Source organism: Puma concolor, chromosome A3 (assembly GCF_028749965.1).
Source record: "Puma concolor isolate L17-30 chromosome A3, mPumCon1.1.hap2, whole genome shotgun sequence".
Taxonomy (NCBI): Eukaryota; Metazoa; Chordata; class Mammalia; order Carnivora; family Felidae; genus Puma; species Puma concolor.
The window spans coordinates 15224637-15237272 of NC_141669.1; the positions used below are offsets into that span (position 1 = coordinate 15224637).

Consider the following 12636-nt stretch of genomic DNA (forward strand, 5'->3'; position numbering starts at 1 on the left):
ATATTTGACAAAATTAATCTGTGGTGATAGACACCAGGAAGTGGTTGACTGTGGGAAGGAGGGCTGTTAATTAATTGGAAAGGGCACAGGGGACTTTCCAGTGATGGATACAATTGCCAAAATTGATCAAACGGAATACCTAAGATTTGTGCATTTTACTATCTGTTTGCCATACCAAACAAACAACAATCAACACAAGGGAATGTACCTGCTTTTCCCTCCTAAGGGGACTACCATTATTTCTTTCTGGGGTAAATACATTGACAAGCTGCTTTAGATTTTGAAAAGAAGATCTGGAGTCCCTGAAGCAGACAGAAAGTCAGAGGAAGGGCTAAACTACTCTGATGACAGAGGAGAAGTTTGAGGGTGGATGAGAACACTGGAGAGGGAAGGAGTGGGCGAAGAGAAAACCAAATTACGGCTAGGGGCCATGATGAGGAAGGATCAGCCGGAAGGACACTCTTTGTATTATGGGGCAAAAGACTTTTAAGTACAGCAATGTTAACCATCTCTGCTGCCCCAAACCTATAGTAAAATTGACTACACAGTAAAATTGAATAAAAATAAAAACAAATCTTTTAAAATGTGGAGGAAAAGAGGCTCTGGTTATCTGGGACACAGCAAAGAGAAAAGCCATGGGGCATGAGAAGCAAATGGCACCAAAAAAGCAAGTTGGACAGTGAGCACAGGGACAGAAGTGCCCCAGAAGTCACAAAAACATGGGGACAAACATTGAACATTCCTGTCCCTCTCTGTCCCACCATGTTTTTGGTATGAGTGAATGTATTATAAACTAAAAAAACAGCATGATTTCAGCTGGCTTTAGCTGGTTACCACATTTTGAAATGTTTTTTTTTATTATTTTATTTTATTTTTAAAGTGTTTTTATTTATTTTGAGAGAGAGAGAGTGAGTATGGGGGAGGGGCAAATAGAGAATCCCATGCAAGCTCTGTGCTGTCAGCTCAGAGCCTGACTTCAGGGCTCTATCTCAGGAACCATGAGATCATGACCTCAGCCAAGATAAAGAGTTGGTCACTTAACCAACTGAGCCACCCAGGTGGCCCTGCAATGTTTTTTTTTTTTTAAACATTTGATTATTGTTCTTAAGTGATGTTATTTTCATGCTTATATATCTCATGTCATTGATTCTAAGATGCACATTATTATTATTACTATTTTTTTTATTAAAAATTTTTTTAACATTTATTTTTGAGAGACAGAGTGACACAGAGCATGAGTGGGGGAGACGTAGTGAGAGAGGGGACACACAGAATCCGAAGCAGGCTCCAGGCTCTGAGCCGTCAGCACAGAGCCCGACGCGGGGCTCGAGCTCATGGACCACAAGATCATGACCTGAGCCGAAGCCGGCCACCCAACTGACTGAGCCACCCAGGCTCCCCACTATTATTATTATTATTATTATTATTATTACTATTATTATTGAACTACTCTGGAATTAAAGCACCTTACAGTTGATAATATGTTATAGTTTGTCAGCATTTATTCTTTTTTATTAGTATATAAAATAATAGTGAGTGTTCTAATTGACAGTGTCCTAGATTTGATGGATTTGGTATTGCTGGTGTATATTAATTAACTGGGGTTGGCTCACAGCTGTGGAGTCAGGGAAAAGAAGACCTCCATGGGAAAAGGGGACCAAGGGGATATTCTCAAACATAAGACAAAGTGGCAGTGGAAACAGGCAGTGACTGAAGGGGGCAGAGAGATAATAGTTAAATGCATGGTGAAGGGACTGCATCCAAGGTCAAGTGGGGAGGGAGGTAAGAGCTCAGACACAGAGAGGGATTCTCCCTGAAAAGGAAGCCTAGGGAGGGGTGCAGTCTGCTACCACCTAAAAAATGGTCCTTATTAACAATCTCCATTTCATCTCAATTTGACACAGGTGTTCAAATGGAGACAGACTCTGAGCATCTTCTTCTGTCCTGTTTCACTATGAACATATGATAAAAGGGAGATAGACCCTGGAATACCCATTCCTCCTGGTTTCTACCAGTGGGATCTAGGATGCTTAGTGGCGGGGGTGGCAGATCTATTCACACCAAATGCCACCAGTTAGCTTCTGTGTGGTACACGGTGGGCCTCCCACTGGCAGGAGTGCCATCTGAGCCCTCAGGTTCCCCCTGGGCATGGGGGACCGGCTTAGTCTGCTAGGGATGTCATAGCAACATACCGCCGACTGGGCAGCCTAAACAGCAATGCTTTTTTCTGCAGGTCTGGAGGCTGGAGGTCCAAGATAAAGGTGTTGGCAGGTATAGTTTCTCTTGAGCTCTCTCCTTGGCTTGCAGATGGCTGCCTTCCCACTTGTCCTTAAATGGCCATCCATCCCTCTCTCTGCATGCATCCCTGGGGTTTCTTCTGTGTGTCTACATTTCCTTTTTATAAGGACACCAATCAGACTGGATTAGGATGCACCCTAACAGCCTCATTTTAACATAATCACCGCTTCTCCAAATATAGTCATATTCTGAGTTACTGGAGGCTAGGGCTTCAACATATGAATTTGGGAGGGCAGGGAACCACCATTTAGTCTGTAACAGGAACCACAGAGACCACAGTAGGTAATTTTAAGTTCTTCTCCTGATTACTTTGCATTTTGTTCTATTCTATTTTTGGGATTAAGTTTAAATTGAATTCATTAAACCCATACATTTTTGAGGCAGGTAATTTTTGTCTTCCCTTGATGTTCCATTTAAAAAAACATAGCACTTCCCAAATCAAAACCACAATGAGATATCACCTCACACCTGTCAAAGTGGCTAAAATCAACAACACAAGAAACAGGTGTTGGTGAGGATGTGCGAAAGGGGAACCCTCTTGCCCTGCAAACTGGTACAAACACTGTGGAAAAAAGTATGGAGGTTCCTCAAAAAGTCAAAAATAAAATTACCCTAGGATCCAACAATCACACTACTAGATATTTACCCAAAGAATACAAAAAGACTAATTCGAAGGGATACGTGCAACCCTATGTTTATAACAGCATTATCTACAATAGCCAAATTATGGAAACCAGTTCAAGTGTCCATAGACTAATGAATGGATAAAGATATGTTTTATATATATAATGGAATATTACTCAGCCATAAAAAGAATGAAATCTTGCCATTTGCAACAACACGAATAGAGCTAGAGAGTATTAAGTGAAATAAGTCGGACAAAGACAAATACCATATGATTTCACTTACATGTGGAATTTAAGACACAAAACAAATGAAGGGCAGCTGGGTGGCTCAGTCAGTTAAGTATCTGACTCTTGATTTAGGTTCAGGTCATGATCTCATGGTTCATGAGATCGAGCCCTGTGTTGGGCTCCGTGCTTACAGTTTGGAGCCTGCTTGGGATTCTCTCTCTCTCTCTCTCTCTCTCTCTCTCTCTCTCTCTCTCTCTCTCAAAATAAATAAACTTAAAAAAAAGAAACAAAACAAATGTGCAAAGAGAGAGAGAGAGAGAGAGAGGTAAACCAAGAAACAGATTCTTAACTATAAAGAACAAGCTGACAGTCATCAGAAGGGAAGTGGATGGGGGATTAAATAGGTGATGGGGATTAAGGAGTGCATTTGTCGTGATGAGCACCAGGTACTGTATGGAAGTGTTGAATCACTATATTGTACACCTAAAACTAATATTACACTTATGTAAACTAACTAGAATTTAAATAAAAACTTAAAAAATAAAAAAGTACAAAGACATTCATTTCCCTTTTCTTCTTTTTACTTACGTCTATACAGAGAAACTAGGAATACGTGCTTCTACCTATTGCAAGGATTCATATGAAAGACCAGTAATATGCCAAATATTTGCACCTTTTTCCAAATAGATGCAATGTGCTCAAAGCAAGGTGATTGCTATGAGAAGTCTCAGGCTCCTTCTTACTCCTCTAAAGGGACTACTTTGTGAGATATGAAACCTGGGTAATCAGGCCTCATTAAGTCTATGAAAATTGGCTGGGTGAGGGGAGAAAGGATTATCAGAGAGCAAATACAGCAGAAAAACATTCCCTGACTTCTCAAGAGAATCAAGGGACAGAGTCAAAAGTTTCAGAAACTGGAAATGGAGCTCAAATCAATAATCAAGACCTTTTACATGATTACGATATGCCCACTCATAATTATGCAATGTGCTGGGTACATACAAAATTCAACAGCTTCTGCCAATCTTTGACTTGTCTCATTTGGCAAAGAATCGGCTGCATCCCGAGTTGAGACATTCTTAAGCATCCTGGAATCCAAAAGACTCAATGGCCTGAATGTACTTTTTTTTCTTAAAATAATGACAGCAATAACAATCGCATGCATTTAAGCACAATGTGTTTTAACCAAAAAGCAAGAACTTGGGTCAGGAGTAACTAAGGATTTAGTGAGATCATCTTCAATGGGAGGCAACATCAAAGCAAGAGACATCACAGGAACTCAAGTAAATGACAAGAGTGAATGAGATTAGAAGCTCACCCATGCTTTCCTCCCCAGCCCTGCTGTTGCTACTCCTAAATTTCATGCTTCCATTACCTTGTCCTAAGAAATTATAGGTAGTGCCTCCTCACTCTCCCTACCTCTGGTATCCTTCCTTCCTGATCCATGCTAGACACAGCAGCAGATCCCTGTCCCAGAATCACCACTGTGATTTGTGATTTCCTTCCTCAAGGGTTTTTCTTGGCACCCCATTAACTAATTAATAAAGTCCATATATATTCTGGATGTCATTGCCCTTTAGGATTTGGCACCAACCAACCTCTTCAACTTTGTGTCCAACATTCCTCATTATGAACGTTGCACTTCAGCCCAGAGATTCCCCAATCCAGCTGTAGCAAGAGTCTCAGGATCAGCCTTTTAAAAACATGGGTACCCATTTCCTCCCCAATGGAAGCTGGGCCTTCAAATCTGGTGTAGGGTCTAGGAATCTCCCCTGTTAGAAGGACCCCACTGATACAGATGTACATTTAGTTTGGATGTTCCAGCCAAATTCAAACCTTTTTGTTCATTTGAAAAAATCCTTTTTGGGTCCTTTGAGCTCACCTCCAGCATGATCTGCCTTTATCTGATTCGTCTTCCCCTTTATCACACTATCCTTTCTCACCACCAACCACAAAGCTTCTCTCTCTCTTCTTTACTCCATGTTTCTACCACCCATATGGTCCATCTCACTTTCTACCTTACATTTTAATTGTTTTTACCTCCCTATTTGGCTGGAAGCTTTTTGAACACACATACAGGTCTAACGAACTTGTCTTTGTATCTCCAGAACCAACAAAAAAATCCTAGAAAAAACTGACATATAGCAAATATCTCTTGACTCAATAGGGTTTGCCGGTGATTCGGTAACCCTAAATCCCTTTGGGAGGAGAAAGAATAATAAAGATTTTTCATTTCTATAAATATCAGAATCCTATTTTTACTGTAAGTGCAAGTGGAAAACAATATTTTTCCAAATGAAAAATGTCACACCACATGAGTGAGTCATGGAACTTCAGAATCTCTTTCACACCTTTTATAAGCTACACGAGCATGGTTTTATCTTTTTGTTCTTCATTTGGAGAAAAGATATCTATTTTCCTAACAACAAAATTGTTGTTCTCATCAGATAAAAATAATTGGTATGAATTTTGCAAGATTGATTGCCATTCATCATGAGGACAGAGGGTAATAAATTAACAATCACACAGAATTAACATATTTAGATAATCACTTAATCTTTGGGGGTTAATCTTCCATTTCTGAATTTCTAAGATTAACTACTCCTTAGAGCTTAAGATCTATTTTAAGACAAAAACAGAGCTGACTGAAAAGAGACCTCTCAGAGAAAAAATCCTCAGATTTCTCGCACCTGTGGTTTTTCATTGCTCCTATGGAGAGCTTAGGTTGGTGGGACACTGGGAGCTTGAAGTACTCCTTGGGGAGGTTTTGTTGGAACAGTAGAGTTATTAAATAGCTAAAATGTCATGGGCAATAGATCTAGGTTACAAAGACAATACAAAGAGAGGTTTCCAAAATAATGTCCCCACCTGTAACTGAATGCAGCAGTGATGAAGATAATCTTAAACAGCAGGCAATATGAAAAAAAGTTGCTGAGCTCTGGAATGTATTATAAGTAGTTTGTGAATTCCTATACAGCCTATTCAAAACTTTCTCTTCATTTTATGAAATCCTGAAACTTATTCTGGTAATGAGTTTGTGTCTCATCCTCTACTCTTTTTTTTTTTTTTTAATATCAAAGAAAAAAGAAAATTGTTTAAAATTCCAGAAAATCTCTTAAGAGAATTTTGGATCACACAGAGTACTGTACCTATTTACTGTCCATCATAATCTGATCTCCCTGCTCCTCATATACACACAAACACCGTTCTTCTAAATTTCAGGATGGCAAATAGCTTCCCCTAAGGATCTTGAAAAATTTATGGAATGGAACTTCCAAACTAATTATTGTAAGCTTAACTCTTTAAATATTTAATTAATGTGTATTCCAAAGTGTTGTGGTCCCAAACAACCATTCATTATGTTCATGGATTCTATGGGTCAGGAATTTGGACAGAGCAAAGCAAAGATGGTCTTTCTGCTTCACACTGTCAGAAACCTTAGCTGAAAGCTTCTAAGGATGGGGGCTGGAACCCATCACTCATGGGTCTTGTAGTTGAAACTAACTCTTGGCTGAGGGCTCAGTTCCTCCTCAGGGGGATGGTTAGGGCTTCCTCACAGCACATTGGCAAGATTCTAAGGTCAAGAATCCAGATAGACAAAGGATCAGGCAGAAGGCGCATCACCTTTTATGACCTCGCCTACAAAATCATGCAACACGTTTCATTTATTGAGGTAGTCACAAAATCTCATCCAGTCTAACGAGGAGGAGAAATAAATACTGCCTCAATGGGGAGAAGCAAGGTGCTGGAACTGCCTGCAAACTGGGGATCTTGTTGCATCCAGTTGTGAGTGGGGTGTGTTGATGTTGAGCTTCCCTGTAGAGTGACCTGGTTGGCCGTTTGCAGAGGAGCCTTGGTTTTAGTCTTTCCTTTGGAGATAATAAGATTCCTTAACATATATTCTTTGAATTTCTTGCTTACGGCATTTGTATCCTAGGAGACTTGCTGGGCCTGGAGGGGAAAGGACTGGGGAACTCAGCATTCAGCATTGATATGTATAGAGCTTGGTTACCTCTTTGTTTTCAGCAGGACACTCCATCTTCAATTACACCAACATTTGCACCAGCCAACCCCCAATTCAAAGTTCTTCTGTTTCACCCTCTTCAGAGAATAAACATCTAGTCCTCTGTGAGCTTGGGGAGGGTCAGTTTGCCAATGGCACAGATTTTAGAAGAGCTAGAAATCTGACTGCTCTGTCAATGGTTTTTACCCAATTCTATTTTTGTTCCTACCACTATGCCCTGTGACAAGGGTAACTGCAGCTGTCCATCCTGAGCATTCTGAGGAATCTGTGAGAGGTAATCACTCTGGTTTTGGATTCAGCTGTTTGGTTTGCTAGCTCAGTTACTATTTTCTATATGCTTTCCTGCTTCCAAATATAATTGTTGTCTTCCTTCTTTATCTCCCAGTTCTTTGCCTCTCCTCCCCACAGCTTTGGTGGGGTCTTGACAAGGAGGTGACCTTAGATACGCATATTTGAGCTTCCATTTTAGTCTAGGGGTCTCTTAAGTCTCTTTCAACCATTGTTCAGGTGATATGATTAGCAAATAGCTAAATATCCTATTTGCTCTTCTTTCAACCTGCTCTTCTTTTTTCAGCAACTGCCTTAAAGTGTATAATACCATGACAGGTGTGTTCTAACCAGTACAGCTGATAATTGTTACCCCTTTTGTTGCAGACAAAACTCAACCCTGCGCTTTTCAAACTGTGAGAAAGTGCAGTAGTGTCCCTCAAGTGATTAATAGATATGGTTAAAAAAAAGTTCAGAAAATACCATGTGCCCTCCCCTCAAACATTTGTAATACTATAAATTGAGAAAGAAATGTGCTTAATTTTTTTGATACAGTGTTTCCAAAACATTCAACAGTATAATCCCTTTTATGGAGAATATCTTACCAAAGTGGGGTTCACTAACCTCCTGCATCAGGATCATTTGGGATTCTTTTATATATTTGGATATAGATCTTGAATCAAGATTGGATCTGTGGAATCTGTAATGTAAAACAAACAGCCAATTCATATTCAACTTGACATTCCTGGAGAACCTATTCCCCACCATTTGAACTTCCATATCAAGGAATTCTTCCATCAGCCCCTCCTCCATGTCTTAAGCATCCTACTCTTTGGGGAGAAATGCCTTTTCTGAGTGGTGAACTTGGCTCAGACCCTGTATCTCTCTCCTGTCTTTGGGATCTGCTTGCTGTTAGCAGTGTATATTTCACTCTGTGGGGTGGGCTTTGCCTAGAGGGAGGAAACTTGTGATTATCCAACTGTTCCAGAGACTTAAAAAGTGTATCTAACACAGGATTAAAACAAAAGAAAATTAATCCACTCACTCAAATAGCTCAAGGTGCGGCTTTATTCTAGGTTATCTACATTCATCTGGGTTCTGAACTGAGGCATGTAATATATTGAAAGGAATGGGCTGAGATGCCTCAAATTCCAAATTTACATTTGAGGATAATTGACTTAGAGACATGCTTCAAAAAAACTATGACCTAATACAAGTACATCATCTAATGCAGTAGAAAACAACATATGGCTTTTTTTTTTAATTTACAATCATGGGAAGAGCAGACAGGGTAAAGAGGCAGTAACTGAAATTCATTCATTTTGAAGTAATTCCTAAGGATTTGAAAATAGCCAGATCCATCCTTCATATTTCTTTTAGATCCCTCTTAAGACAAGCAGGGAGATAGAAGACCAGCATGGGTAACATCTGGTTTGTTTAGGAATAGAAGGGATGTAGTAGATGAGTTCTTGAAAGTATTCTTAAAAGATGTAGAAGGAGAACAGCTGGAAAAGCCCACTTTATTGAAGGAAGGCTGCAAGGACCCAGGCAGAGGAGGTCATGTCGAACAAATCGGATAGAGTTTCCTTGAGATATCTCTGTCATGAAAGATGAAGGAGATTTAGTGGTTGTATAAAGAGTACTTTGATTTTAAATAAGATTTGACAAGATTCCACATCTGGGATTAGTGGTCAAGGAGAAGAGTCAACGAAGGTGGGTGAGGTAGGGTGCAAGATAAAAAAAATGGCTCAAGAAAGGGAGATGGATGAGGGAAGAGCTTTGTGACTTGGAAAAGGATTACCTGCATGCAGGAGGGGACAGTAGTAACAGAAAATGGTCAGCCAGGTTGGATTAGCTTTTATTTATAATATGCATTGAAAGGGAGCCAAACAATAGAATAAATGCACAAAGTCATGAGATGATTCTGAAACTTGGACTCAGCAATCCTAGCAAATCGTACTGAATAAGGGTAGAGGTCCTTGGCTATGACATGGTGCATTGGGCAGAAGGTAGGAAATCAATGTCAAGATTAATGAGCCAAGGAAGGGAACAGTTAGCCCAATGGTATTTCCTGAGGCCTGAGCTATAGATGATTGTGAAGTTAGTCAAATTTGTCTTTGATGTTTCTAGCTTCTCTTTTTGAGTCATCTCCCTCAAATCTCCCCTTCACCTGCACCAGAAACCACCCCCAATCTCAACCCCAACTTCCTGAGTTTCAGGCATTCCTGTGTTCTCACACTCTCCTCTCTTCCTCTTATAAAAACCTAATGTCAGTAAAATGTCTAACTCCCCTCTAAGGGATAAATGCATAGAGAAAGTGTAAGGCATTACTCTTCCCCTGGGCATTTACATTTTAATGTGAGACAAAAACTCAAAGTCAAATATTATAGCTGTTGTGATAGGATTTCAGGGCAGGGCATGGGGAGGATGTAGCAGGGTTATGATGTGTCCCTGAGGTCACTCATGGCTGCTGTCCCCTGCACCTGGTGGTAAAATCAATGTCGATCCTGCCAAACAGTATTCTGGTCTTCAGTGCTTCTGAAAATATAAAATGAAAATAGAGCTTTAAAAATTGCATGTGCAGAGGAAAAACCAGTATTGGCAGCATCCCATGGTATAACATCATGGTACAAGAATATGAGGGAGAAAACAGCAACAGAAAAGGGAGCTGAGACCTGGAGACATTCAGGCTTTAAGGGATGTAGGCCTTTTAACATTCAACATCCTCTTTCCCATCCTGATGGAAATCCTGCCCTTTTCAACTGCTGCTTCCTTCATAGACAGGGGAACAGAAATGGTTTTATTGCTCATCTTCTTGGTACCAACAGCATTAGAAGAAGCAGAAAGAAAAGATGTTTTCTATAATGAATGTTCATAAAAACTCAAGAAGAAGGAAGGAGGAAAACTAAGTGGACATTAAACCCTGTGTTCAGCCACCGTGCTCTTTCCTGCTTATATCAAATCACAGAAAGTTGCAATTACTGTGACAACCATTTTCCTTTAGAAATCTACTCAATTTCTCTCTAAAGACATAGGAGTGTGGGAGATACAATTGTAAAGGAAGGAGACTGTGTTCCTATGGCACCTTTGCTCTCACCCAGAAGTCAGACACTCAGCAGCCTTAACTAGCAAGGACACAGCTGAGAGGTGTATGGAAAAGGCACTGAGCGTTTGAGGGGCTCTCAGACACGCCATGCATTTACCATGGAAGAATCTCTCACATTCTTATTGGGAGCTCAATTTGATCTTCTGCCATAGGTTTCAAGAAGACTAATTATCTACTGTCTCATTCCAAGATCAGAAGCGGAGCACTAATGGGGAGCCTGGGTGGCTCGGTTGGTTGGGCATCCGACTTCAGCTCAGGTCATGATCTTGCCGTTCATGGGTTCAAGCCCTGCATTGGGCTCTGTGCTGACAGCTCGGAGCCTGAAGCCTACTTTGGATTCTGTGTCTCTCTCTGTCCCTCCCCAACTCATGTCTGTCTCTCCATCTCTCAAAAATGAATAAACGTTAAACAATTTTTTTTTAAAGAAGCGGGGCACTAAAAGAGTATCCATAAGCTAAAACAACTTACAGAAAAGTAAAGAAAAAGAAAACATTGTGAAAAGGATACAAGAACTTTAAAGCATTCAGTCTGAGGCTGCTGGGATCTGGGAAAGAGTCCTGCTCCTCAGGGTGTCCAGGGCCTCAGAGTCTCAGAACAGATTTCCAACCCTGCTCTCCACTACTCTCCTTCCAGTTCATTCCACTCCGGCCACCCTGGCCTTGCTGTTCTGGGACCATACCTGTTCTCAGGTCAGAGCCTGGCATTGGTCTTGCCTCTGCTTGTAATGTTCCAAGGCAGTTCATCACATGGCCAGCCCCTACTCTGTTCAAATCCCTTCACCATTCCTCAACCAGCTACCCTCAATCTGCAGCCCATTACCCTGTTTTATTTTCTTTATAAATCATAATTACCATTTGAGACTATATGATTTATATACTTTTCTGCTTGTTTATTTTCTGTCTTCTCCCCTTTGAATGAAAGCTCCACGTAAAAAAGAATCTTGCCTTGGCCGGTTACAGTTCCGCCTCCAGTACTAGAAAGGCGAGGAGTAACCACTCTATAAATACTTGTAAAGAACTAATAGGAGACGGGTACCCAGGATACCACCAAGTCTTCCCCAGGAGGTTATGTTACTGTCAGTTTCTTCCCTGTGAAAGACAGAAGCATCTATGTGTATTTAGTATATCCTCCACCCACAATGGATTGTTTGTATTTGCTGGAAATTCTCAGTCATCTGGAAAAATCTGATATTGTGAAAGAGCCCTTCTGCAATGGGAGTACCAAGAAGGCTAGGAGGAGAGGTGGTTGCTTGTTTTCCCTCGCTGGATGAAAGGAGTCCACGAGTCTTTTTGCAGTTCCACTCAAGAGCCAATAAAATAGAAACAAAACACAGAATGTGCCAAGAGTTAAGGGACAAGGCGGAAGTGGCTTAGGTTTGTGGTCTGTTACCACATGACAACATTGAGTTGGAGCCAAGGTATTTTCTGTTCTCTCCAGTCTCTGGATGTTGGAAGGCTCTGCTTTGGAACAGAGGGGATCAGCATGTCAGAGAAGAGGAACTCCGTGCCTGGTGCAGGGCTGTGAAAGCATCAGGGAAGATGTGTTTCAGCAAAGGGAAGAGTTAGGGAATTTAAAGTTTCCTCTCCATAAGGGTAAGAAAATTCCCCTACATAAGGCCAGATCTGGCCTGTCCTCTTTTTTTTTTTGGAGGGAATGGGGGCATTTTTAGTTTTTATTTTCCCAAACGGATTGTTTTGAATTAAAAAAAAAAAATTCTAATATTTACTTAGAATCTTGCTAGTTCCTAGGAAATAAAATTAACATGGCATAGAGGAAAGGACATTAGTGTAGAAGTCAGGGGACCTGCGTTACTGACCTGACTCCTCCACTCGCCAGCTGTGTCTGCTGCGTGTTTTTGTGAATAAAGTTTTATTGGAACACAGCCACACTTATTTGTTTACATATTGTCTATGGATCTTTGCCTATTGAAATATCAGAGCTGAGTAGTTGTGAAGCAGACCACATAGCCCACAGAACCTAAAACATTTAACCTATCTGGCTCTTTATAGAAAAAGTCTGCCAATCCTTCCCCTATACAAGTAGGATGAAAAGAAATGTGTTGTTATACCATATGATACTGCTGACAT

General features: G+C 40.7%; 1 long non-coding RNA gene across 1 annotated transcript in view; it reads right to left on the bottom strand.

Annotated features, from left to right (window-relative positions):
* The window catches only part of LOC147582269 (uncharacterized), an 87669-nt gene extending 77249 nt beyond the window's left edge, over positions 1-10420 (bottom strand). Inside the window, exon 1 of the long non-coding RNA XR_015248909.1 lies at positions 8068-10420. This is a non-coding gene — a long non-coding RNA (uncharacterized LOC147582269). The remainder of the gene's footprint in view (positions 1-8067) is intronic.
* Between the last annotated feature and the right edge of the window lie 2216 nt (positions 10421-12636).